The sequence below is a fragment of the Crotalus tigris genome, unplaced genomic scaffold (assembly GCF_016545835.1).
Source record: "Crotalus tigris isolate CLP2741 ecotype Arizona unplaced genomic scaffold, ASM1654583v1 scf7180000024321.1087588, whole genome shotgun sequence".
Classification (NCBI taxonomy): domain Eukaryota; kingdom Metazoa; phylum Chordata; class Lepidosauria; order Squamata; family Viperidae; genus Crotalus; species Crotalus tigris.
Window position 1 is genome coordinate 766,369 of NW_024100493.1, and position 26,431 is coordinate 792,799.

The window sequence follows — 26,431 nt, forward strand, 5'->3', positions numbered from 1 at the left end:
TGTCAAGAATGAAAACAAAAGCGCCAGTCCAGAGGCAAAGGGGGTCCCCGTTTGTTTGCTTATATCCGGCCTTTATATACTTTTTACAAATGAGTCAAGGTGGCAAACATACCCAGCACAGCTGTCTCTTCCTATTTTCCCCCACAATAACATCCTTGCAAGCTGGGTTGGGCTGAGAGTGAAGGACTGGCCCAACATCACCCAGCTAGCTTTCATATCTAAGGTGGGACTAGAACTCACCATCTCCTGGTGACTGGCCCAAAGTCACCTAGCTGGCTTTCATGTCTAAGGCGGGACTAGAACTCAGCGTCTCCTGGTGACTGGCCCAAAGTCACCTAGTGGGCTTTCAAGTCTAAGGCGGGACTAGAACTCACCGTCTCCTGGTGATTGGCCCAAAGTCACCCAGTTGGCTTTCATGTCTAAGGCGGGACTAGAACTCACCGTCTCCTGGTGATTGGCCAAAGTCACCCAGTTGGCTTTCATGTCTAAGGCGGGACTAGAACTCAGCGTCTCCTGGTGATTGGCCCAAAGTCACCTAGCTGGCTTTCATGTCTAAGGCAGGACTAGAACTCACTGTCTCCTGGTGATTGGCCCAAAGTCACCCAGTTGGCTTTCATGTCTAAGGCGGGACTAGAACTCACCGTCTCCTGGTGATTGGCCAAAGCCACCTAGCGGCTTTCATGTCTAAGGCGGGACTAGAACTCACTGTCTCCTGGTGATTGGCCCAAAGTCACCCAGTTGGCTTTCATGCCTAAGACGGGACTAGAACTCAGCGTCTCCTGGTGATTGGCCCAAAGTCACCCAGTTGGCTTTCATGCCTAAGACGGGACTAGAACTCACCGTCTCCTGGTGATTGGCCCAAAGTCACCTAGCTGGCTTTCATGTCTAAGGCGGGACTAGAACTCACCGTCTCCTGGTGATTGGCCCAAAGTCACCTAGCTGGCTTTCATGCCTAAGACGGGACTAGAACTCACCGTCTCCTGGTGATTGGCCCAAAGTCACCTAGCTGGCTTTCATGTCTAAGGCGGGACTAGAACTCACCGTCTCCTGGTGATTGGCCAAAGCCACCTAGCGGCTTTCATTGCTTAAGGTGGGACTAGAACTCGCCATCTCCTGGTCACTGAGTTATTTAGAGTTCCCTTAGAGCCGTGGTGGTGCAGTTCACTTCAAGAGTTCAATTCTGACCGGCTAAAGGTGGACTCAGCCTTCCGCCCTTCCGAGGTCGGTAAAATGAGGACCCAGATTGTGGTGGGGAAGAGGCTGACTCCGTAAACCGCTTAGAGAGGGCTGTGAAGCGGTATATAAGTCTAAGTGCCACTGCTGTTGCTTAAAGCAAGGATTGTCTGTTACGTGACCCCATAACAGAGCTTGATAATTCTGTTTAGGATCCCAAACCAGACTTTTGGTGAGGCAACAGGGTGGAATGCAAGTCCTGGCAATGGACATCTCTAGATACAAGACCTGCGTTTAAAATATAGTTTGTTTCCTCTATTACTTATTTAAATCAGTCTGTAAGAATACTTTTGTCGAATCTGCAGCAATGTCCCCTAGTTTTAGAATCTAATTACGGCAAGAACTGGCGACATGATATTGAATTTTAGAAGGACGTGATTTGATTTTCATTCTCTTTTTAGTGGACCCTCGTGGCTGGGATTCTCCTGGTAGAGAATCAAGATGGGCGGGATATAAATTTAATAAATCAATCAATTTACCTTTCCCCACCCCATTTAAAGATTCCATATCCTTGTTGCCGTCCTTGATGGCAAGTGATGGATTGGTTCTTTTTCTCCTGCCTTTAAGGTCGATGCCCTTCCTTGGGATCATTTTTCCAAGATGCAAACCCCAATTTTAGACCAATGTCCCTTTAAACGACAGCTGTGCAGCTGTTTGTGATTAAGGTGACTCCAGTAGAGTCCTCTTGTCCTCTTCCAGGTGTAGCCTACAGCCCTGGGACCTCTTGGTGATGTCCCATCCAAGACTTTGCCAAGTCTAACCTGTTTAGTATTTTCCCAGATTTATAGGGAAATGTAGGGGAAGGAAGGGCAGAAACTGGGGGCGGAGTTAAAAGAGGGATCAACCTAGAATCCCTACATAGCCATAAGCAAACTAAGTCCAATCTCCCTTGAATTCCGTAGACCACAACCTACTACTTGATAAGATAGAAAAATGCGGGTTAGACAGCATCACCACCAGATGGATCCGTAACTGGCTGACCAGCCATACTCAGCGTGTGGTCCTCAATGGAACCGCATCTACATGGAGGGAAGTGTGTAGCGGGGTGCCCCAGGGCTCTGTTCTGGACCCAGTGCTCTTCATCTTTGGATGAGGGGATAGATAGGGAACTCATCAAATTTGCAGATGACACCAAGCTAGCAGGAATAGCCAACACTCCAGAAGACAGGCTTAGGATACAGGAAGATCTGGACAGACTTGAACACTGGGCGCTATCTAACAAAACGAAATTCAGTGGTGAAAAAAGTAAAGTTCTACATTTAGACGAGAAAACCCAAATGCACAGGCATAGTATAGGGCAGTGGTGGTGAACCTATGGCATGGATGCCAGAGGTGGCACTCAGAGCCGTCTCTGTGGGCACGCGTGCCGTCGCCCCAGTCCTAGGCTTTCAGCTGGGTTTTATAAAACCTTTTCACTTTAGGCCTCCGCCGTCGTGTGCAAAAAAAAAAAAAAGGTTCAATCAGTCAATTTCAACTTCTCGCGGGAAAAAAAAAGATCTTGCAAAGTTGGAATTGATTGATTGAACTTTTTAGTCCCACCAGTCTGCCGTTACCACTGCAGCCACGCCCACCCAATGGGCCACACCCACCCGGCACCGGACGATGCATAAGTGGGTTTTGGGTTACAGTTTGGGCATTCAGTCTCTAAAAAGTTTGCTATCACTGGTATAGGGGTACCTTGCTCAATAGTAGTAACTGTGAGAGGGACCTCGGAGTCCTAGTGGACAGTCACTTAAATAGGAGCCAGCCGTGTGCTGCAGCTGCCAAAAAGGCCAACACAGTGCTGGGCTGCATGAACAAAGATGGAGATTCTCAGTCATCCAGATACGGTTGTTCCAAAGATGCTTTTTTTTTTTTCTTTCAGGAGGCAACTGGACTTTCTTGTTTTTCTCTGAAGACGTTTCGCTTCTCATCCCAGAAGTTTCTTCTGCTCCGACTTACATGGTCCTTCCACTCCCCACCATCCAGTCAGAGCTGAAGATGTTTCTTGGATGAGAAGCGAAACGTCTTCAAAGAAAACCAAGAAAGTCCAGTTACCCCCTGAAAAAAATAACAAAGATCACCTTTGGGACATGAGTGGTGTAGTAGTGATAGCTTGCTTATCTGAGCTGATAGCTCTACTAACTCAGAAACCATCAGACAAACAAGCTAACAGTAAACAACAGCCTAATCAAGGAATCACCAAGAATATACCCCGCAACAGACCAAGCCTTTACTTGTATATAAACAGAGAGCAAACCCCACTCCCTTCTGCCACTGATGATGCTACCTCATTGGGTAGTGAAACGTCTGCATGGAAACCACCAAGCTCAGAGACCACCAAGGACCTCACAATCCTTCTCCGCCTCCACTTGTATGATGATGTGACCTCGTTGGGTAGTGAAACGTCTGCGTTGAAACCACCAAGCTCAGAGAGCACCAAGGACCTCACAATCCTTCTCTGCCTCCACTTCTATGATGACGTGACCTCGTTGGGTAGTGAAACGTCTGCATGGAAACCACCAAGCTCAGAGAGCACCTAGGACCTCACAATCCTTCTCCGCCTCCATTTGTATGATGATGTGACCTTGTTGGGTAGTGAAACGTCTGCATGGAAACTACCAAGCGCAGAGAGCACCAAGGACCTCCCAATCCTTCTCCACTTCCACTTCCATGATGATGTGACCTTGTTGGGTAGTGAAACGTCTGCATGGAAACCACCAAGCTTAAGAGAGCACTAAAGACCTCACAATCCTTCTCCACCTCCACTTCTATGATGACGTGACCTCGTTGGGTAGTGAAATGTCTGCATGGAAACTACCAAGCTTAAGAGAGCACCAAGGACCTCACAATCCTTCTCCGCCTCCATTTGTATGATGACGTGACCTCGTTGGGTAGTGAAACGTCTGCATGGAAACCACCAAGCTTAAGAGAGCACCAAGGACCTCACAATCCTTCTCCGCCTCCACTTCTATGATGACGTGACCTCGTTGGGTAGTGAAACGTCTGCATGGAAACCACCAAGCTCAGAGAGCACCAAGGACCTCACGGTCAGCAGGCCCTCCATGGCTGAGGGTGGACCACTTTCCACCTTTAATCCAACTCTTTAACCATTTATACCACACTAGTTTGCAATTCCTAGACTACGTTCCTAAACAAAGCCTGTTCTGAGAACTTCAACTCCTACACAGTTGGAGGGCTCCAGATTGGGGAAGGTCAAAGAGCTGTGGTAGCAGTGCAAATTTTGATTTTTTTTTTTTTTAAAAAAAACACTTTTTCATGGTCTCTCTTAGGAACGACCCTTGCTAAGTTCTGGACGACGGCTTTATCTGAGATTCCGTTTTTGATAGATGGAAATTCACTGTAATGCTGCTGAAAATTGAAAAACTGCCATGATTTTGAATACCTCGTGCAATATTCCATCACGCAGCAGCCATTTTCTGATAATGAAAAATCGTTTAATGCCAGTTTTCAAATGTAATGCTATAAATCTTGTAGATGGGTCTGCTTTTTAAACATTCGATGCATTTTCATTAGAGGTTTACCCTCACAACTGGAAAGAAATTATGAGACCCCCCCCTAGCACCATCAAAGCAGAAAATAAAACTATTTTAAAGAAAAGCAAAACGTGTAACCATAATAAAATACAGACTACCCAGCCTATTTATTTCCAATTGACTCTGGTTATGGAAGCAAAAGAATTTTGGAGACCTTTTTATGAAAAGTTTCCAATTCAAATTAAACTATATAATAGAATAGAATAGAATAGAATAGAATAGAATAGAATAGAATAGAATAGAATAGAATAGAATAGAATAGAATAGAGAATGGGAATGAAATAGACTAGACTAGGATAGAATAGAATTCTATTCCGTTCCGTTCCGTTCCATTCCATTCCATTCCATTCTATTCTATTCTATTCTATTCTATTCTATTCTATTCTATTCTATTCTATTCTATTCTATTCTATTCTATTTTATAGTTTAATTTGATTTTCATCCTATCCTTTCTTCCTTCCTTCAGTATGGGCTGTTTCCGTTTGCAACGCAGCTCCAGTATGGACACAATTTGGGATTGAGCCGAGATTATTGGCAGTGCTGGGATTCAAATAGGGGAACAACCAGTTCTCTGTATGGATGCCACTTCCGTAAGTCCATTCTGGGCCTGGGCCACAAAAAATTAGCTACCAGTTCTGCTGAAGTGGTGCGAACCGACTGAATCCCACCACCGGTTATTGGATACGCTGGGAAGTTTTATCCGCGTATGTTTTCCTCCGATTCCTGCAGAGCGATTTAAAAAAAAAAAACAAATATGAAACCTCTAAGGTTTAGCGCTGTCCGGCTGAAATGTTGACAGGGGCTACGCTGCGAAATTAAATTTTGCCTTATTTTTGGTGCATTTCTCGTGTGCCGCATTTGCAAAGAGGAGTGAGAGATTTAATGATCACCATATTTTGATCTGATTTCCTTTCGGTCGATGGCCATTTTTTTCCCTCTTCCCCCCACCCCCCCCCGTTAATGTCGTCTTAGAGCTCAGAGTAATTTAGTAATTGATTCTAAGCACGGCAGTCTGCCAAGGCTGGCTTCTTTCCATTCAGGGAAATATCTTTGCTAATTTTATCCTTCAGAATGAGATTACCATGCTAATCTTCGCCCAGCCCTCTGGAGCTGGCTCATTGGGGACCCACTGAATGCAGATTGTGCTATTAAAAACCACCCTTTTATTTTGCTCAACACAGACGGAAGGAGAGCAGTCTGAAAGGAACGGTTAAACAAACAAACAAAAACAAAAAAATCCCCAAATCAACTCCATTATTATTTTCCAAGAGGCCGCTTTGATTTGCAATACTTTTTCTTTTCTTTTCTTTTCTTTTTAGAAAAAGCTGGATTTCTTTGCGGTCCACAAGCTGCTTTAGCCGGTGCCTTTTCTCATTTAGAGAAATGATTTATAATGGATTGTTTTCATTTACTTGTTAAATTTATTTGCAGCTGCGGGCCTATTCCGGGTGACTTAACAACCACAAAATGGGGGGTGGGGAGCTGAATAATAATAATAATAATAGTAGTAGTAGTAGTAGTAGTAGTAGTAGTAGTGGTAGTAAAGTTGGAAGGGACCTTGGAGGTCATCTAGTCCAACCCCCTGCTCAGGCAGGAAACCCTATACTATCTCGGACAAGTGGCTGTCCAGTCTCTTCTTAAAAACTTCCAGTGTTGGAGCATTCACCGCTTCTGGAGGCAGGTTGTTCCACTGGTTAATTGTTCTCACTGTCAGGAAATTTCTCCTTAGTTCTAGGTTGCTTCTCTCCTTGATGAGTTTCCATCCATTGCTTCTTGTCCTGCCTTCAGGCGCTTTGGAGAAGAGCTTGACTCCCTCTTCTTTGGGGCAGCCCCTGAGATACTGGGAGGCTGCTATTATGTCCCCCCTCGTCCTTCTCTTCGTTAAACTAGACATCCCCAATTCCAGCCACGTTCCTTATATGTTTTAGCCTCCAGTCCCCTGATCCTCTTTGTTGCTCTTCTCTGCACTCTTTCTAGAGTCTCAGCATCTTTTTTGCAGCGCGGTGACCAAAATGCAAACATCACGACAACAAAGGAATAAAACAATAAAAACAAACAACATGAGTACAATAATACGACATTCCTGTGACTAATGATTAATTCATATGATTTACGAGCCACAGGAAAAAAAATTTTTTTTACCACATGCTTTAAGCTTGGAGGGATCTAGTTTGATGTATCCCATCATAACAGATCTGAGTTTATCGAGAGAGAGAGAGAGAGAGAGAGAGAGAGAGAGAGAGAGAGAGAGAGAGAGAGAGAGAGAGAGAGTCTGTCCTCGTTGTTTTATATCTGTAGAATTGAAGGAATCATCAACTTACGTCCACATTTTTGTTGCTAAGTGAGATAGTTGTTCAGTACGTTTTGCCCCCTTTTATGACCTTTCCTTGCCATAGCCGTTAAGTCAATCACTGCAGTTGTTAGTAACAACGGTTGTTAAGGCAATCTCGCAAAAGGGTATCGCATAACCCCTTCCCGGGACACTGCGACCGTCGTAAATATGAGTCAGTTGTGCCAAGGTGACCACGGCAGATGCTGCAACGGTCCTAAGGGTGAAAAATGGCCCTAAGTCGCTTTTTAGTGAACGGTCACTAAATGAACTGTCGTAAGTTGGAGACTATTGATGCTGTACAGATGTGAGAGAAACAGCTAGACCTCCACATCTGGAGGCAGGAGGGCCCATGTCCTTCACGAACCAGAAAGAGGGCGGAGAAAATATCTAGAGATCTCTCACATCCTGGATGCAAACTGTTTCAACTCCTCCCCTCAAGACGACGCTATAGGGCATTGCACGCCAAAAGAACTGGACACAAAGATGGTGTTTTTTTTTTTTTGCTCCCATGCCATCAATTTGCTAAACAACTAATTCCCACAACACTGTCCTATGCCCTGGGATAGTAGGGCTGTATTGGTATTAATCTTCCCATCTTTTCCTTATCTTCTTATGACCATATAACTTTGTGGCTTGTGTCTTGCAATTTATATGAATTTTTTTGTTTGGTATCCTGGTGTGATTTATGTTGATTGCTTATTTAGTGTCCTGGGACGATCCATAAGTGTTGTCTCTTATGGTTTATGAGGAATGTATTTTAGGATGATTAGGAGCGTATTTTATCACTTGTGGCTTGTATGTACACTGAGAGCTTACACACCGGAGACAAATTCCTTGTGTGTCCAATCACACTTGGCCAATAAAGAATTCTATTCCATTCCATTCCATATTCTATTCTATTCTATTCTATTCTATTCCATTCCATTCCATATTCTATTCTATTCTATTCTATTCTATTCTGTTCTGTTCTGTTCTGTTCTGTTCTATTCTATTCTATTATATTCTATTCCATTCCATTCCATTCCATTCCATATTCTGTTCTGTTCCATTCCACTCCATTCCATATTCTCTTCTCTTCTCTTCTCTTCTCTTCTCTTCTCTTCTCTTCTCTTCTCTTCTCTTCTCTTCTCTTCCCTTCCATTCCATTCCATTCCATTCCATTCCATTCCATTCCATATTCTGTTCTGTTCCATTCCACTCCATTCCATATTCTCTTCTCTTCTCTTCTCTTCTCTTCTCTTCTCTTCTCTTCTCTTCTCTTCTCTTCTCTTCTCTTCTCTTCTCTTCTCTTCGCACCCAGGTGTGATTCTACAATCAAATGTTGTTGTTTGAAATTCTACACTGCAGGAGCTACGATTTTCAGCTACCTAAAAAACTAGTAGTAACATAAGATTATGGAGCTCCGTTTCTTTCTTTCTTTTTTTCCTTCAGTACTTACTTCCCAAAAGTACTTGGAAACTTTTCCCATTCTATCTTTGCTCTGCCTTTCAGGATTGACGCAACACTTGAAATGTTTGGTATTTTTCTTAAGGACAAGAAGTCCTGAAGCATTTTCTTCCTAAGGTTTTCTAGGCGAAGGGAGAGCATAGACCATGGAATCCTAGGTCTGGAAGGGACCTTGTAGGTCATCTAGTCCAGCCCCCTGCTCAAGCAGTAGACCCTATAGCAATGGTTCTCAACCTGTGGGTTGGGACCCCATTTGGGGTCGAACGACCATTTCACGGGGGTCGCCAAACAACGCAGTCCGCCATTTTTCCCCCCCTTTTCCTTACCTGTGCTACTCCCTTTTATTCTATTGGCTTTTGAAAGCCAATAGAATAGACTTTCTTGAATAGACTCTAATTCTATTGGCTTTCAAAAGCCAATAGGAATTGTCCAGGCTGTCTCTGCCCTGCTGAGCCCGCCAAAAGTCCCATTCTGCAAACGGTGCTGCACCCGTTGAGTAGTCCTCGACTTAACGACCGGTAGAGTAGTCCTCGACTTACGACCGGTTGGGGTCGCGACTTTCAAAAGCCAATAGAATAAAAGGGAGTAGCACAGCTAAGGAAAAGGGGGAAAAAAATGTCGGACTGCATTGTTTGGCGACCCCCGTGAAATGGTCGTTTGACCCCAAATGGGGTCTCGACCCAGAGGTTGAGAACCACTGAAGAAGGAGACCTTAAACCCTTTCAGACAAATGGTATAGCACAGTGGTGGGGAACCTATGGCACGAGTGCCAGAGCCGGCACTCAGAGCCCTCTCTGTGGTCACGCGCGCCGTCGCCCCAGTCCTAGGCCTTCAGCTGGGTTTTATAAAACCTTTTCGCTTTAGGCCTCTGCCCCCATGTGCAAAAAAAAAAAAAAGGTTCAATCAGTCAATTTCAACTTCTCGCGGGGAAAAAAAAGATCTTGCAAAGTTGGAATTGATTGATTGAACTTTTTAGTCCCACCCAGTCTGCCGTTACCACTGCGGCCACGCCCACCCAATGGGCCACACCCAGCCACTGGGCCACACCCACCCGGCATTTGACGATGCATAAGTGGGTTTTGGGTTGCAGTTTGGGCACTCGGTCTCTAAAAGGTTCGCCATCACTGGGGTAGCATTTCCTATCAGCCCCTTAGAGTTTTTCCAACTCATATTTGAAACAACATGGCAGATAATGAATTCTCTGGATAGGATTGTACTCTTCCTCCGGTGGATTTTGGTTTGTGGAATCAGATGTCATCCAGATGCCTTCGCCTTTACTCTTGGTGTTCCTCCTGGAATGAAGGCGACAGGAGTGTTTGGTCCCAAAGCATTTCGCAATGCGATACACGAGGCTTCCACGTTCCTGCTTATTTATTTATTAAATTTGTTTGCGGCCCATTTCCCCCCCCCCACCGCCGCCCCGCCGTGAGGCAACCCTTGTTATTTCGGAAAGCAGTTGACTTGCTTTGGATATTTTCCAACGTTAATTCAATAGAAGGAAATAAAACTAGTTAGGCGCCACGAAACACGATGTTAAATTCAGGGGGAGATGGGAAGAGTAGCTATCAACGCGGACAAATTCGACATGTCAGCGTTGGTTTCTTTTTTCTTCCTGATGCTTGTTGCAGTAAACAATCATGTTCATTACCAAAATATAGGCAACAACAGCCATCTCTCTCTTTCTCCCTCTCTTCCTTCTCTCTCCCTTTCTCTCTCTCCTCTCTTTCTTTCTCTCTCTCCTTCTCTTTCTCTTTCTCCCTCTCCTTTCTCCCTTTCTCTTCCCTGTCTATCTCCCCTTCTCTCTCTCTCTCCTTCTCTGTCTCTCCTCTCTCTTTCTCCCTCTCCCCTTGTCTCCTTTCCTTCTCTCTCTCTCTTTCTCCTTCCCTCCATTCTCTCTCCCCTTCTCTCTCTCTCTCTCTCCCCCTTCTCTCTCTCCTCTCTCTTTCTCCCTCTCTTTTCTCCCTTTCTCTTCCCTGTCTATCTCCCCTTCTCTCTCTCTCTCTCTTTCTCTCTCTCTCCTCTCTCTCTTTCTCCCTCTCCCCTTCTCTCCTTTCCTTCTCTCTCTCTCTTTCTTTCTCCCCCTTGCCCCTTCTCTCTTTCTCTCTCTCTCTCTATCTCTCTCTCTCTTTCTCTCTTTCTCTCTCTCTTGTGGAAGCCCTAATTTTTCTCCTCTTTTAAAACAAGGAGTGTTTAATGAGTTGTGTGCATAGCTCACGTGTTCCAGGTCTAGAGTCCCCCACGCAGAATGTGCGTGTTTCCTCCTGCTTTCCATTTTGCATGTTTGAGCAAAGGCCAATTTCACATGGACATCTTGAAAAATGTAACGAGCTGGACTGCGAATGCACTTAAAACTACTTACTGATAAACCATATTCTCCTGCAATTTGGAGGGACCAGATTGAATTTAGCTCTTTGCTACTGTCACGGCAGCTCCATTATACGTTGCTCTGGACCAGCCTGTTGTCTGTCTATCTCTCTGCGCGCTGACCTTCCTTGTAAGATCTGCTAGAGACATCACAAACGCTCACATCAATTTGCCACAATTGGATGTGGCATCTCGTGGCTAATTTGATTTTGGCAGAATTGCACCTGGCTCTGTTTTTTTTTTTTTTTCCCTATAGGTTGTTGGGGGGGGGAGCTTCAGACTCTCTCAGTTGCCATCTCTCTGGCCAGCCCATTTGCTTCTCAAGGTCTCCTTATTTGTCTTCATCTCTCCCCAGATGGATGCTATCCCCAAAGAACAGTAAATGACAGACGATTGTGATGGGCGAGGAGATACACAACTCTAAACCAACTGCAAGGAAGTTAGGCCTTCACGCTTTTTAAGACAGGGGATAACTTCGACGGACGCTTAGAAGATCTAGCTTTAAAAGATAGAAAATTTAAAAAAAAACAAACCCACAGATCTTCGGGGATGAGAAATGATTTGAAATAATTGCACAGCAGCCTGACGCAAAAAAAGTACACCGAAGGCTTCATTTTTAAACATTTTTGCTAACCTAACGGAGGGCAATGCCGTCTGTAAAACGTTTTATATAGGCTTTCTTTATACGAAGTTGCCATTGTCAATTTATAGTTTCTTTCCGAACGGTTTTTGCCATTTCTCTAATTCTATAGTGGATCCAAAATTTTTCGCCCATGTTACCATTGTTTCTTTCACTTGTTCGTCTTCCATTTTCAAATTCAATCAATTTTTTATCAGAATTAGCTCTTTTATTGCTTAAGCCTATAATACAGGAATCTTCTCTGACCGATGGTGTTCACCTGGGTGAGACTAGATAAGGTTCAATAACTTGTTATAAGCTAAGGAGAATAGGACAACAAGCTGATGATGTTGTCTAGTTTGGTAACGAAACGTCCAGAAACTATATTGAAACAAGCTTGGAGAACAAACCACAGCCAAACTGTAAAAGCTGAGCTTCGAGTATTTTCTATTATTTCAAGGTTCAACAGCCCTCAACGTTGACCTCTTGTGCTCACATAGAGATTCCAAACTAATTTCCCATTTGACTCCTCCGCCTGTCTCAGCCAGTCTCTCTCTGACACAAATAGTCCTATGTCTTTTGGGATTTCGATGAAACTGCTTAGGTAAACCTACTTTTCAAAAATGGCAATTGCATATTAACGGCAATTGCATTTAAATTTACCCCCAGGCATTTTATAAAAAGGCAATGAAATGTCGTCAAGAATCATTCAAAAAAAAAAACCCCTAACTCAATTAGGCATTTATAAAAACACAATAAAATGGAGTCAAGAATAATACAAAAAAACCCACCCTCTAACTAAATTAGCCGTATCATGAAACTGATCACCCCCTGAGTGGTATTTTAGTTTTAGACCATAGTAAACCGGTCCTTAAAGTCTGTTCATAGACTTACAGTGATATATTTATCTGGTCTATATTTTGCTTTTCCTTCAGGAGCATAAGACGGGATTGCTTTAAAGAGCGGATGGATGGATGTGTGTGTTAGCTGATACCTACACATACATCAGCGTCCCTGCATCCTTGTTAAAACGCACACCCGATTTTTCTGCAAGGATTTGGGAGGCTTTTGATCTGTCATGCCACAGCAATGCATTTGTGTCTTTTGGGAGAGAGAGCAAATAGACCATGTCTTGTGGGGCCGGGCTCCATTACAAACCTCTGTTCCCCAACCATCACTCTCTCTCTTTAAGTGAACGTGCCTTTCTTCCCCTGTTTCAAAAGACCCCTTCCTTTAGCAGCGGCTTCTCTTTTTAAAATCATTTGTCTATAATCTCCTTTTACTTCGCTGACACCTAATGCCAGGCAGAGAAGAATCGATCTCCGTTTGTCGCTAAACAAAGACATTTCTGCGCCTTTAACTAGCCGGGAATGTATGGAGGGTGTTTATTTTATAGCAAACAATGTTTGCTTCTGAAAGTTGGACACCCCTCCCCATTCAACCGCAGGAACAAAGCTCTGCCCTTTCTTTTCTTTTTTTAAACTTTAAAGAGTTTGTGAAAGATCTCCGAGGTCTACCAGACGCGTGAAGACACTGTTTCCTAAGATGGCCACCAGCGTGGGAGGTGACAGAGTCATCAGATCCTTGCGTCTTTGGCATCAGCACTACGCCGAGTGTCACCGCTGGTCGTCTGGGGATTATGGACATTGTGAAGGAGGGACCATGACAGGGACGGCCGTCAAAATAATCTGGGAAGATGAATGACTATTTCAGGAGAAATAGGCTGTTTCTGAATGGCTACAGGAGGGTTATTACGATGACTGTGGCCTCATTATTTCCTTCTCCTCCTCCTCCTCCTCCTCCTCTTCTTCTTCTTCTTTTCCTCCTCCTCCTCCTCCTCCTCCTTCTCCTCCTCCTCCTCCTCCTTCTCCTCCTCCTCCTTCTCCTCCTTCTCCTTCTCCTCCTCCTCCTCCTCCTCCTTCTCCTCCTCCTTCTCCTCCTCCTTCTTCTTCTTCTCCTCCTCCTCCTCCTCCTCCTCCTCCTCCTCCTCCTCCTCCTCCTCCTCCTTCTCCTTCTCCTCCTCCTCCTCCTCCTCCTTCTCCTTCTCCTTCTCCTCCTCCTCCTTCTCCTTCTTCTTCTTCTTTTTCTTCTTCTGCCATATCCGTTATCGGACATTGGCGATCCTGTTTTTATCAGCAGCCGCACAAAAAAGTGCTGCTGAGTTTTGTCCCAACCAGTCCCTTAGATTTTGAAGGCACGATGTTCTTCTTCTGCCTGGACCTTGTTTGCCTTCAATCTTTCCCTGGAGGATTAAACGGAGTATGCCGTGTTTTTCTGGGTGTCGCATCACGTGTCCGAAATTTAATTGTTTTGATGATTTCCCTCGGCTTTCCCAGGCGGCTTATCACCACCTCATTTCTGATCTTGTCCACCCAGCTTATTTATTTGTTTACAGCCGCCTGTAAATCCACATTTCAAATGCTTCCAGTCTCTTCCGGTGTCCTTCTGTCAGAGATCAACTCTCTACTCCATAGAGCAGGATTGAAAAAATATAGCATCTGACAAGCCTGATTTTCAGTCCTAGGCTTATGTCGTGACTGCAGAAGAGCTTTTTCATTTTGAAGAATGCGGTTCGAGCTTTTTCTATCCTTGTCTTTACTTCAGCGGTCATGTCCCAGCTTCCCTGTAAATTAGAACCGAGGTGCGTGATCCTTTCAACTTTTTCTAGTGGTATTCCTTCTGAATTTATTGGTGGTAAATTAACGGGTTGTTTGCTGACGACCATGATCTTGCTTTTTGAGGGGTTAAGCTTCAAGCCGTATTTTCCAGATGTTTCTGTGACTCTGTTGATGAGGAGCTGAAGGTCTTCATGCTGACTGGCAAGCAGAAGGCCTCATTTCCAGATGAGAATCACACTGGCTCAGTTGGATGCTGGCAACGCCAGCTTCAATAGTTGACTTACCCAGGGTTGACTTGCAAATATTCATTTAGTGACCGTTCGAAGTCACAACGGTGCTGAAAAAAGGGGGACTTATGGCCGTTTTCCGCCGTTGCAGCATCCCCGTGGTCACGCGATCAAAACTCGGACGCTGGGCAACTGGTTTGTATCTATGACGGTTGCCGCGTCCCCAGGATCATGTGATCCACTTTGGCGACCTCCCGACAAGCCGAGCGGGGGGGGGGAGCCAGATTCGCTGAACAGCCGCGTGACCAACTTAACAACTGCTGTGATTCGTTTAACAACGGTGGCCCGAAAGAACGTAAAATGGGGCAAAGCTCGCTTAGGAAATGTCTTGGCGCAACGAGAGAAAGTTTTTGCTCAGCTGGGATGGTGAGCTTGATCAGTTGTTTGATCAAGAGTGGCCCTTGCAGGGGACGTGTTTCTGAGCCGTTTGCTGTGGCTGTGTCCAAATCTTGATCAAATTCAACCAGAATCAATCAGAATACAGCTGGAAGGGGCCTCAAAGGTCATCTAGTCCAACCCCCTGCTCAGGCAGGAAACCCTATACCATTTCGGACAAATGGCTGTCCAGTCTCTTCTTAAAAACTTCCAGTGTTGGAACATTCACAGCTTCTGGAGGCAGGTTGTTCCACTGGTTAATTGTTCTCACTGTCAGGAAGTTTCTCCTTAGTTCTAGGTTGCTTCTCTCCTTGATTAGTTTCCATCCATTGCATCTTCTCCTGCCTTCTGGTGCTTTGGAGAATAGCTTGACCTCCTCTTCTTTGGGGCAGTCCCTGAGATATTGGAAGACTGCTATCATGTCGCCCCTCATCCTTCTCTTCATTAGACTATTCAATTCAGAATACAGCTGGAAGGGACCTTGGAGGTCTTCTAGTCCAGCCCCCTGCTCAAGCAGGAGAGCTTATACCATTTCAAACAAGTGGCTGTCCAGTCTCTTCTTATAAACCTCCAGTGATGGAGCATTCACCGCTTCTGGAGGCAAGGAGTTCCACTGGTTAATTGTCCTCCCTGTTAGGAAGTTTCTCCTTAATTCCAGGTTGCTTCTCTCCTTGATTAGTTTCCATCCCTTGTTTCTTCTCTTGCCTTCTAGTGCTTTGGAGAATAAGTTGACCCCCCCCCTCTTCTTTGTGGCAGCCCCTCAAATATTGTAACACTGCTATCCTGTCCCCCCTGGTCCTTCTTTTCTCTAGACTAGCCATACCCAGTTCCTGCAAGCATTCCTCATAGGTTTTCGTTCCAATTTTTGCCCTTCCGCTATGCAGTCGCTCTTTTCTCTGGGAGTTTCATCTTGATTGAAACTGGGAGCTTGATTCACCCAGACGGGCAGCTGAGTTCCTTTCAGAAATTCGAAGAAAAAGTTTTAAGGACGGCCAAATCCATTGGAAGCTTTGAAGCAGCTCATAGAGCAGTAGTTCTCCACCTGTGGGTCGGGACCCCATTTGGGGTCGAACGACCATTCACGGGGGTCGCCAAACAACGCAGTCCGCCATTTTTTTCCCCTTTTCCTTAGCTGTGCTACTCCCTTTTATTCTATTGGCTTTTGAAAGCCAATAGAATAGACTCTCTTGAATAGAGTCTAATTCTATTGGCTTTCCAAAGCCAATAGGAATTGTCCAGGCTTTCTCTGCCCTGCTGAGCCCGCCACAAGTCCCATTCTGCAAACGGTGCTGCACCAGTTGAGTAGTCCTTGACTTACGACTGGTTGAGTAGTCCTCGACTTACAACTGGTTGGGGGTCGCGGCATTAAAAAGGTTGAGAACCACTGTCATAGAGTGTTCCTCGCACGGAAAAAAAATAAAACCGTGCTCCAAACAGGACAGTAGAAAAAGCAACAGGCAAAAAAGGAACGATTAAAATGGAGACAGACCGCCTCTTTCAGCATCTCTCTTCCTCGTTCGATCAGAAGCAGAAAAGACGAAGAATGGAACCGGAGTAAGAAAAAAAGGGAGATCTGGAAGAAAAAGAAAGCAAGAGTAAAGAAGAAGAAAGAGAAGAAGGAGAGTACAGGAAAGAGACTGTTCATAAAAAAGCTTGTCAGGCCTTTATATTGGGCTTAGCACAGGTAAATTTAGGAATAATTGCTCTGTGCTAGGGGTGGGGAACTACAGCCCTTGTATGACCTGTGGACTTCCTCTCCTAGAATGCCGGCTCAGGAATTCTGGGAGTTGAAGTCCATAGGTCACACAAGCGCTGTAGTTCCCCATCTCTGCTCTGTGCCAAAGTGATCAGGAGGAAGCTGAAATTAAAGAATTAAAAACTGGAGTAAACATTGGAGGAAAGAACATCAACGGTCTGGACGGTCCTCTGAAGAAGGTCCCAAACATCTGATTTTAAAAAAAAGAGGGGGGGATGTAAGAAGAAAGCAAGAAATTTGGCCTTTTTCCTGAACATCAAAAAGATTGAAACTCGTGACCGCCAAGTAATCAAATATTTTCTGTTCCAAAATCCGAACGCTGACAAAACCGGATCGTCACACTTATCGGCTTCTGCAACTTTCCGAAATGATGGCTGTAATTATCGCCTTATAAAATGGCCTCTTTTTTTTTTTTTTAGGAAAAAAAAAATAATGCAGCTAAGAAGAAGACCAGCTGTGGGAGAGTTAATCAAACAAAATGCAAGGCTTATTACTGTATTAGCGATTCGCAGGATCCCAGGGGTCCAGGCCAGATGTGCTGCTGCGTAATGAAGCCACAATAACCTTGGTGAGGAAGGAGCGTGAGCTGGCTATCCCAGCATTTGATAATTGCCTGCGTTGTATTCACCAAATGCCGACGGTTAAGGAGATGTCAGCTAACTCGAAGTTACGGCGATCCCAGCCTAGAGTTGATTTTATTTTTTCCTGTTATTGCAGCCTGGAAAATGAACACAGGTTGTCCTTGAACTAGAGGTAAATTTTGCTCCCATTTGATGACATTTCTTGCCCCAATTGTTGCGTGAATCACCGCAGTTACTAAGTTAGTCACACCGCTGTGGAGTGAATCTCACCTTGACTTTGATTTGCCGAAGGTCGCAAAAGGGGGAATCACGTCACACACACACACACACACACACACACACACACACACACACACCTGGGACACTGCAATCCGTCGCAAAGAGGAGTCAGTTGCCAAGTGTCTGAATTTTGATCCCACGACCATCAGGATGCTTTAATGGTGGTAGGTGTGAACAGTGGTCATCATTCCCTTTTGAACGGTCACTAAATGAACTGCGGTTAAGTCGAGGACTACTTATACCCAAGTGGCAAATTGATCCGCTCTTCTTGGGTGCCCCCCCCAAAAATGTCAGGTGCAGAAGACCAGGAGCACATGTGAAGTTCCAGTTCAATAGATTTGTTGCTGCTCTTGCCTATGCGCGGTTGGGAAAGTTGGACCTTCAAAACGCAAGGCCGGAAGAGTGTGGACCGTTTTGAAGTGTGGTGCTGGAGAAGGCTCCTGTGTAACCCTTGGACAGCAAAGGTGATGTCAAAGTTCCGGCTGATGATCCCAACGAAGTAAGCCCAGCTGCGACATAATGCAAAGCTTTATTGAGTTCAGCCTATTGGCACTGATGAATGGGAAACCAGCGCTGGTTAAATTGGTGCCAGAACAGTAAATGAAAAGTATAGAATCTCCCTTTGACAGTACAGGTCACGTTCCCCAATGCAGTGTCGGACAATTGTTATGAGAAAAATCTTCAGTTCCCAGCCAACGGTTCTCCGATGACCTTGGTTCCCAGGCTGGACCGCTTACAGGTGTGCTGAGCACGCCAAACATCCCCCCCTTCCCCCAGCGTCTGTAGACAAGGTAAGAAACAGAATAATGAAGCAGAAGCAGAATAATGTTTCTTTGATGCCGGTCAGGTGACTAACAAGCAAGTACCGAGAGTACATGATACCAGACGTCTCACTAGAAGTCAAAATAACAAAACTTTGGCCAGGTCATGAGGGGGAAAATCCACTGGAGAAAGCAGTTATGTTTGGAAGAGTTTGCTGTGGCTGGACACCATCAAAGCTGACAGCAGCCAGAGCACAGAAAAGCTCAAAGAAATAGTGCAAAATCGGGAAATGTGGAGAGACCTGGCCCATCGAATCACCAAGAGAATGGATATCTTTCTTCTTCTTCTTCTTCTTCTTCTTCTTCTTCTTCTTCTTCTTCTTCTTCTTCTTCTTCTTCTTCTTCTTTCTTCTTCTTCTTCTTCTTCTTCTTCTTCTTCTTCTTCTTCTTCTTCTTCTTCTTCTTCTTCTTCTTCTTCTTCTTCTTCTTCTTCTTCTCCTTCTCCTCTCCTTCTCCTTCTCCTTTTTCTCCTTCCCCTCCTCTTTTCCTTCTCCTCCTCTCCTCCTCCTCCTTCTCTCTCCTCCTCCTTCTTCTTCTTCCTCCTCCTCCCCCCCTCCTCCTCCTCCTCCTCCTCTCCTCCTCCTCCTCCTCCTCCTCCTCCTCCTCCTCCTCCTCCTCCTCATCCTCCTCCTCCTCCTCCTCCTCTTCTTCTTCTTCTTCTTCTTCTTCTTCTTCTTCTTCTTCTTCTTCTTCTTCTTCTTCTTCTTCTTCTTCTTCTTCTTCTTCTTCTTCTCCCCCTCCCTCTCCCCCCCTCTTTTGAAGAGGTTCATCTGTCAGAACCATGACATCTTGGCAACTTGAAGCAATGTGGACTTCCCAAATTCCCCAGCCAGAATTCTGGACGTGGGAGTCCACATTGCTTAAAGTTACTAAGGCTGAGAAACCCTGTTTTAAACATCAAAAGATCTAGACAGGCTCCCGTTGGATTTGATGGCTGGATGGTTCCAGCTGCATCCAGAGGCAGGCTCCATTCAGAGGTTACAGCCCTACCCTAGTTCCTTCAGATCAATATCCTTTGGGAAGAGGCAGCCTAGCAAAATTGCTAGCAAGGAAAGAATTGCCTTGGGAGGTGTGCAGAGGGATCAGATTGCTGATGGCTTTCCTGCTCAATTAGATTAAGACCTACTCTTCCAGAGACTTGCAGATGGCTATTGATTGACGTAGCACCGTCAGCGGTACCCATGGAGTCCCGAAAGCAAACCGGGGAGGTAAGAAACAGGTCAGTTCTGAGAAATTCCGCACTGCAAGAAAGATGGACTCTAGGAACATATCAGCCGGACACGTTTTGTGGTTCTTTGAGGTTTTATTGACCCTCAAATCTGGGGTGAGGAAAAGGGGCCCATTCTCTTAGCCTTGTGAATTTGGCTTGTTTTAGCAAAATGCTACGGCCAGTAAATTCCCTTTATTCCTACTTTGCAATATGTCCTGTCTTTGTATTTTTTCTATCACTTTTATGTATTTGATATGATCAGTTGACTTAATCAGTAAAGCTTCTTCTGCTTCTTCTTCTTCTTCTTCTCCTCCTCCTCCTCCTCCTCCTCCTCCTCCTCCTCCTCCTCCTCCTCCTCCTCCTTCTTCTTCTTCTTTTTCCTCTTCTTCCTCTTCTTCTTCCTCCTCCTCCTTCTTCTTCTTTTTCCTCTTTTTCTTCTTCCTCTTCTTCTTCTTCTTCTTCTTCTTCTTCTTCTTCTTCTTCTTCTTCTTCTTCTTCTTCTTCTTCTTCTTCTTCCTCTTCTTCCTCCTCCTCCTCTTCTTCCTCTTTCTTCTTCCCCCTTTTCTGACTTCTTCAGTTCTGCTTCATCTTCTTCTTTTCTGGCTTTGTCAGTTCTTCTTCTTCTTCTTTCCCCTCTTTTTTCAGTTCTTCATCTTCTTTTCTGACTTCATGAGTTCTTCAGTTCTTCTTTGCTGACTTTGTCAGTTCTTCTTTTTCTTCTTCTTCTTCTCTTCCCCCTCTTTTTTTGACTTCTTCAGTTCTTCTTTTCTGACTCTGTCAGTGTTTCAGTTCTTCTTTTCTGACTTCTTCAGTTCTCCTCCTCCTCCTCCATGTGCTTTAATCTGGATTCCTGGACTGAGCAAAGAGTTAAACTAGATGCTTCCTCTACCTACGGAAACAATTTGACAGTAAACTTTTCTTCTGATGTCTTGATGCATAGCTGAGAAATTGGACATCTGGAAGCACCCTTTCTGACTAATAAAAACACTTTTATGAAGAGGTTAAGCCTTATAATGAAAGTTTACGCCATTTAATAAAAATATTTGCTATCAGATTCCTGATTTTTTTTAATTTTTATTTTTTGGCTATCATTAGCCAAGAGGCTCTCTTCCTACACCAGACATGTCAAACACAAGGCCCGGGGGCTGGATGCAGCCCGCAAAGTGGTTTCATGTGGCCCGCGAAGCCATCCTGGAAACAGTGTGGGAACAGCCCCCTCTGCCTTGGCCCTGACCCAGGCCGGCCGGGAGCCAATGTACAATTTTGTGGTGGCCATCTATGCTGAAATGCATTCAGTCTTAGCCCCACAAGCCCCCCCCCTGCATGGCCTGAGAGGAACAGTGAGGCTCCTCCAGTGGACCATGCCTTGGCACTTGCCCCGGTCCCACCCCCTTCTGCTAGAGACCTTCAGATCTATCCCACTCCTGCCCAGGCCGCCACAGGCCCCCTTGACGCAAACGATGTAGAGCTGGCCACGCCCACCCAGTAGGCCACACCCACTCCATCCACACCCACCCAGTAGGCTGCACCCACCCTGGCCACACCCACCCAGCCCCCTGGAATCCTGCATCCAGTTTTGGTCACCACGATGTAAAAAAAATGTTGAGACTCTAGAAAGAGTGCAGAGAAGAGCAACAAAGATGATCAGGGGACTGGAGGCTAAAACATATAAGGATCGGTTGCTGGAATTGGGGATGTCTAGTTTAACGAAGAGAAGGACGAGGGGGGACATAATAGCAGCCTTGCAGTATCTCAGGGGCTGCCCCAAAGAAGAGGGAGTCAAGCTGTTCTCCAAAGCCCCTGAAGGCAGGACAAGAAGCAACGGATGGAAACTAACTAAGGAGAGAAGCAACCTAGAACTAAGTAGAAACTTCCTGACAGTTAGAACAATTAACCAGTGGAACAACCTCCCTCCAGAAGCAGTGAATGCTCCAACACTGGAAGTTTTTAAGAAGAGACTGGACAGTCATTTGTCTGAAATGGCATAGGGTTTCCTGCCTGAGCAGAGGGTTGGACTAGATGACCTCCAAGGTCCTTCCAACTTTATTATTATTGTTGTTGTTTTGTTGTTTTGTTGTTATTAATATAATACTATTATTTGAATAGATCCCTGTGGATAGGCACATTTAATAATACTCTACTCTACACTACTTCATTATATTCTACTCGACTCGACTGTACTCTATTTGTACTTCTACTACCATTATTCTATTTTTATTTCTATTTCTATTATTTTGTGACCTTACAAGCAAGGTCAAGGGGGCAAAACCAGATTCCCACAGCAATCATGTCATTTAACAACTGCAGGGATTCACTTAACGTCTGCGCCAAGAAAGGTTGTTGAGTGGAGCAAAAGTCACTGAAATATTTCAACTTAGGCTGGGCTCCCGAATGATTGCAAGCGAGGGACTGTTGGTGTCTCCATGCACGAGGTCCAGGTACCACGACGGGCCCTTAAAAAGGGCCTGGTGGTCTTATGTCGATGCTCTGGGAACCAGCAAATGGGTGGCCAGCATCACCAGAAGTGAAATTTCAATGCTTCCTTCTTCCAGCCTGGTATTTGGATCCCCTTTTGCTCTCTTCAAAGAGGGCACATTGGAGGTGGATTGCCCTGGTCTGTTCACAAGACCTGGTGAACATGCGAGTTAGCATTTAATTAATGCTGAGGACTATTTTTATGCCACAAGAAAACTACACAGGCAGAGGGGAGTCTTTTTAATTTAACCAGCACCCTTCCACTGCACTTCATAGTACATGATTATGAATACGCATTTTCATTAACTACCTTTAACTATATTACGCCTTCATATCGTATGAGCTATTTAGCATTGTATGCCTTCATGTAATAATGTACTCCAGACTCACCCACTAATAATTGGAATTAAGCCCACATTACGGTTGAATTAAGCATGTATTAGCCTGCAAATACATTATTTGTTGCAGTTTCGATCTCTCCACTTAATTTCTTTCGTTATTAAATATTGATGTGCAGGTTGCAAGGAATATGGAGAATGTTTACGTTGACCCTAGCTATGCCTGTGTAATATATATCATTTTTTGTTTCTTACAAGATCATTCTAAACATTCTTTTTTTAAAACAAAAAAAAAAAACAAAAAACACCATTGCTAAAATGTGCTAAAATTTATGGGCGGCCAGCTTATTGTTTTTAATATTTTTTTTTTTAAAAAAAGACATACTTCGGTTCAGTTCACTGCAGTCAGCTGCTGTGAGGATACATTGCATACACAATAGGAAATATTTAATCGGTTAGGTTTCTTTTTAAAATATCACAAACTTACAACAGCAGGCAAGATGCTTCATCCTTGGGATTCAATACCTCTTTTTCCAAAAGCAAAGCTGCCTTAAGCAATTTGGTGTTGTTTTTTTAAATTGCAAATTCCTCAGGAATGAAAGAGAGAGAGAGAGAGAGAGACAGACGGAGAGAAATAAATCTGGCTGTTAAAGATGGTACGATCACAGAAAGAAATACAAGTTTTTTCTGAAATTAATACTTCTTTATTTGCTGATGGACTTGGCTATGAATGAATTCAGAATCAGCAGTGTGTGTTTTGAGCTGGATAACTAACTTGTGATTTGTACCGGCTCTCGTTTCAGCGAATGCTTCAGCAAATCCCCGTTAATGAAAGTAAAACTAAATGTATCTTAGCAAAATCCTTAATGACGCCTCCCACAAACGCACCTTCCTTGACAAAACAACTAAAGTGCCCACTGTATAATTATTGCTATGGAGTCCCTGTCTGGTTCTACAACAGGTATAGAAATTGCATTTAATTCAGAGGCTTCTTTGTGTTGCATTTCTTTCTCTGGCGAGGGAGAGACTGCTGCTCCCTAATATGCTTTATAGTTTTGCTCTCTTTGTAATATTTCCTTTGCAAAGGTCCTACTCATATTTGTATCTTATTACTTTCCCTTAGACTAGATTTATTGATAGTTTCTAACAAAAATGGGATTTCAGGATATTTACTGAGGGAAACTCAATAGAGCCGTCCTCAATTCAATTGTTTTTCATCAAAATGGAGAACAATAAAGAATCTAAACTCCTCACCTCCACAGCATCAAATAGCCTACAATATTTTTTAAAAGAAGTAAACCAACAACAGAGGAAGCCGTGGACGTTACTTAAAGTAAAACGGGGTTTTGCTTAATTTCTTTGTGTGGCTCAGATTTGAGGAACTGCCTAGCCCTGGAAGAGGTGTTGAAGTAGAGCTGCTTTCTCTCCGAGAACAGAATTAAAAACTATAAATACTTCGTTTACAGCTGACGTGTGGTTATTCTTTTTGCAGCTCACAGTTTTATAGACAGCCTTCGAAAACGATTTAGGGATAAAGCATTTTAATCAGGCTTCCTCATGGCCACAGCTTACGGGCTGATATTTTGAGCACCTATCTGGCGAGAAATTATATTCCGAGTTTTCAAAAGCTTCTGACAAGCCGTTCCCAAGGTTTTTAGGATGATGATTATTGATCGCTTAGTAAAAAAAAATAGGGTTGATTAATAGCCTTGCTTATCGGTTGCAGTTTATCTATAATAGATGCATTTATTCCTGATTTACCTGCTCTTATCCTCCTGGGTATTGCTCGGCGACGATATTTATAAGATTATTCTTATTTATGACATATTGCCTTACGGAGAGGTTTTAGTAATTATTTTCTTAAATCTCCTGCCCCATCTGCCAAATTACAGTGCATTTTTCCACTGAAAATGGTAAGCAACATTATAAACTTTCAAAGGAAAAAAGGAGGGAAAGAAGGGGGGGAAGGGGGGGTAATCTGATTTCTGGGAAGAGAGAACGGAGTGAGAGATGTGTGCCTTTATAAGGACGGACAATGGGAAGCAAAATAATAACTCCCAAGTTTGATTGTTCAGATATATCCCACAATAGAAAGAGCTGGATGCAAGCTGAACAGGCACAGGGCAGGAAGGTTAAGGAGAAGAGAAGGCATAATACTTCAGACTGGCAGTTAGGCTGCAGGAAGAATAATCTAATCAAAACTAAATTCAATTATCTCGTCCCAGGCCAGGCTCCAGGGACTGCTGTTCTCAATGCTTGCAAAGTCTATGCCTAGACATCCCCCTCCCCACACACACACATACACCCAGTCCAAAGCACATGATGAATGCAGATGAAATTTGAAATATGAAAATCCGAAATAATTTATGGAACTTGTCAGAAATTTGGCCGGCTGGTAGCATAATTTCCTGGGAGACGGAGCGCGGTGGGCTCGTGGCTCTGTGCCGGTGGGCGCTTGCCTGCTTTTGCAGGGGACGAATCAGCCCTCCCCTCCTCCCCCCCCCCCCCCGTGGCCTTTCCAGGCAAATTACAGCTCATTATACACAGCCTTGCACCAGGCCATTATGTCAGAGGAAATCTTTTTTCATTTGCAGAAATTTGCTTGGAATCCTCATATTTATTTGAACATCCATTATCAAATCCGAACATTGAATTATCCGCAATTACGCGCCGGGTGGAGCGGATGTTTGCGTGCAGATGGAAGAGAGGGGCTGTTAGAAAAATATGAGAGGCCTGCCAGTGAGTTGCGCGTGGTCCAAGCAGCTGCCTTTAAATAGAAGGGCGGCCCTGGGTACACAGGGAACAGATTCCCTGCTGCTCTTCATTTACAAAGTAGGTTGGCCTTCTGGAAGGAGACTTGAGATGGGAAAGAATTAACTGGTCCTTTGGGCTCGGTACGCCTCTCAGCTGGGATGTTTCCTTTTCCACAACTCTGGAATTCATGAGACTCACTTTGAACATTAGGCGACCTCTCTAGTTTTCATAGGACTGCTAAGGCTGGAAAGGTCCTTGGAGGTCTTCTAGTCCACCCCCTGCCCAAGCCGGAACCCTGACACCATCCTAGACAAATGATTGTCCAATCCTTGCTTCAAAACCTCCAGTGATGGAGCAAGCTGACTCACTGAATCATTGCTCCCACTGTCACAAATTATTTCCAGGTTGCATCTCCTCCTGTGGAGTTTTCAACCATTGTGTCTTTAGAATAGAGTAGAGTAGAGTAGAGAAATGAATAATAGAATAGAGTAGAGTAGAATAGAATAGAGAAATGAATAATAGAATAGAATAGGAATAGAATAGAGTAGAGTAGAGTAGAGAAATGAATAATAGAATAGAGTGGAATGGAATAGAATAGAATAGAGAAATGAATAGAATAATAGAATAGAATAGAGAAATGAATAATATAGAGAAATGAATAATAGAATAGAGTAGAATAATGAATAATATAGAGTAGAATAGAATAGAATAGAGAAATGAAGAATAGAATAGAATAGAATAGAATAGAATAGAATAGAATAGAATAGAATAGAGAAACAAATAATAGAATAGAGTGGAATAGAGTAGGATAGAATAGAATAATGAATAGAATAATAGAATAGAATAGAGAAATGAATAGAATAATAGAATAGAATAGAGAAATGAATAATATAGAGTAGAGTAGAGAAATGAATAATAGAATAGAGTAGAGTAGAATATAGAATAGAATAGAATAGAGAAATTAATAGAATAATAGAATAGAATAGAATAGAGAAATAAATAGAATAATAGAACAGAATAATGAATAGAATAGAATAGAATAGAATAGAATAGAATAGAATAGAGCCGGTTAGGGTCGAACTGCTGGCAGTGGGCAGAGTTAGCCTCCAATACTGCATTCTAACCACTACGCCACTACGGCTTATTCCTTCCAGCCTGTAGTTGCCTTGTGTTTTGAAAAATGATCTATTTCATTAGGGGATGCAACCAAATTTTGTCGTTTGACCTTTTCTCGCTTTTCCTAAATGGACAGTAATGACAAGCAGATGTTTCTGCAATGGATACTAAGTAATGGACCTATTGAGGAAAGAGTGGGGGAGGGTAGAGAGAAAGGGGTCGTGTCTGTTGTGTTCAGGAGGGAGGTTATGGCTAGGGAAAAAAACTATTTGTGAATTTGGAAGCCAGCCA

The 26,431-nt window shown here is 44.0% G+C and overlaps 1 long non-coding RNA gene across 1 annotated transcript in view; it reads left to right on the plus strand.

Moving 5' to 3' along the window:
• The window catches only part of LOC120299930, an 83,006-nt gene that overhangs the window by 15,497 nt on the left and 41,078 nt on the right, over window positions 1–26,431 (plus strand). The window lies entirely within an intron of this gene.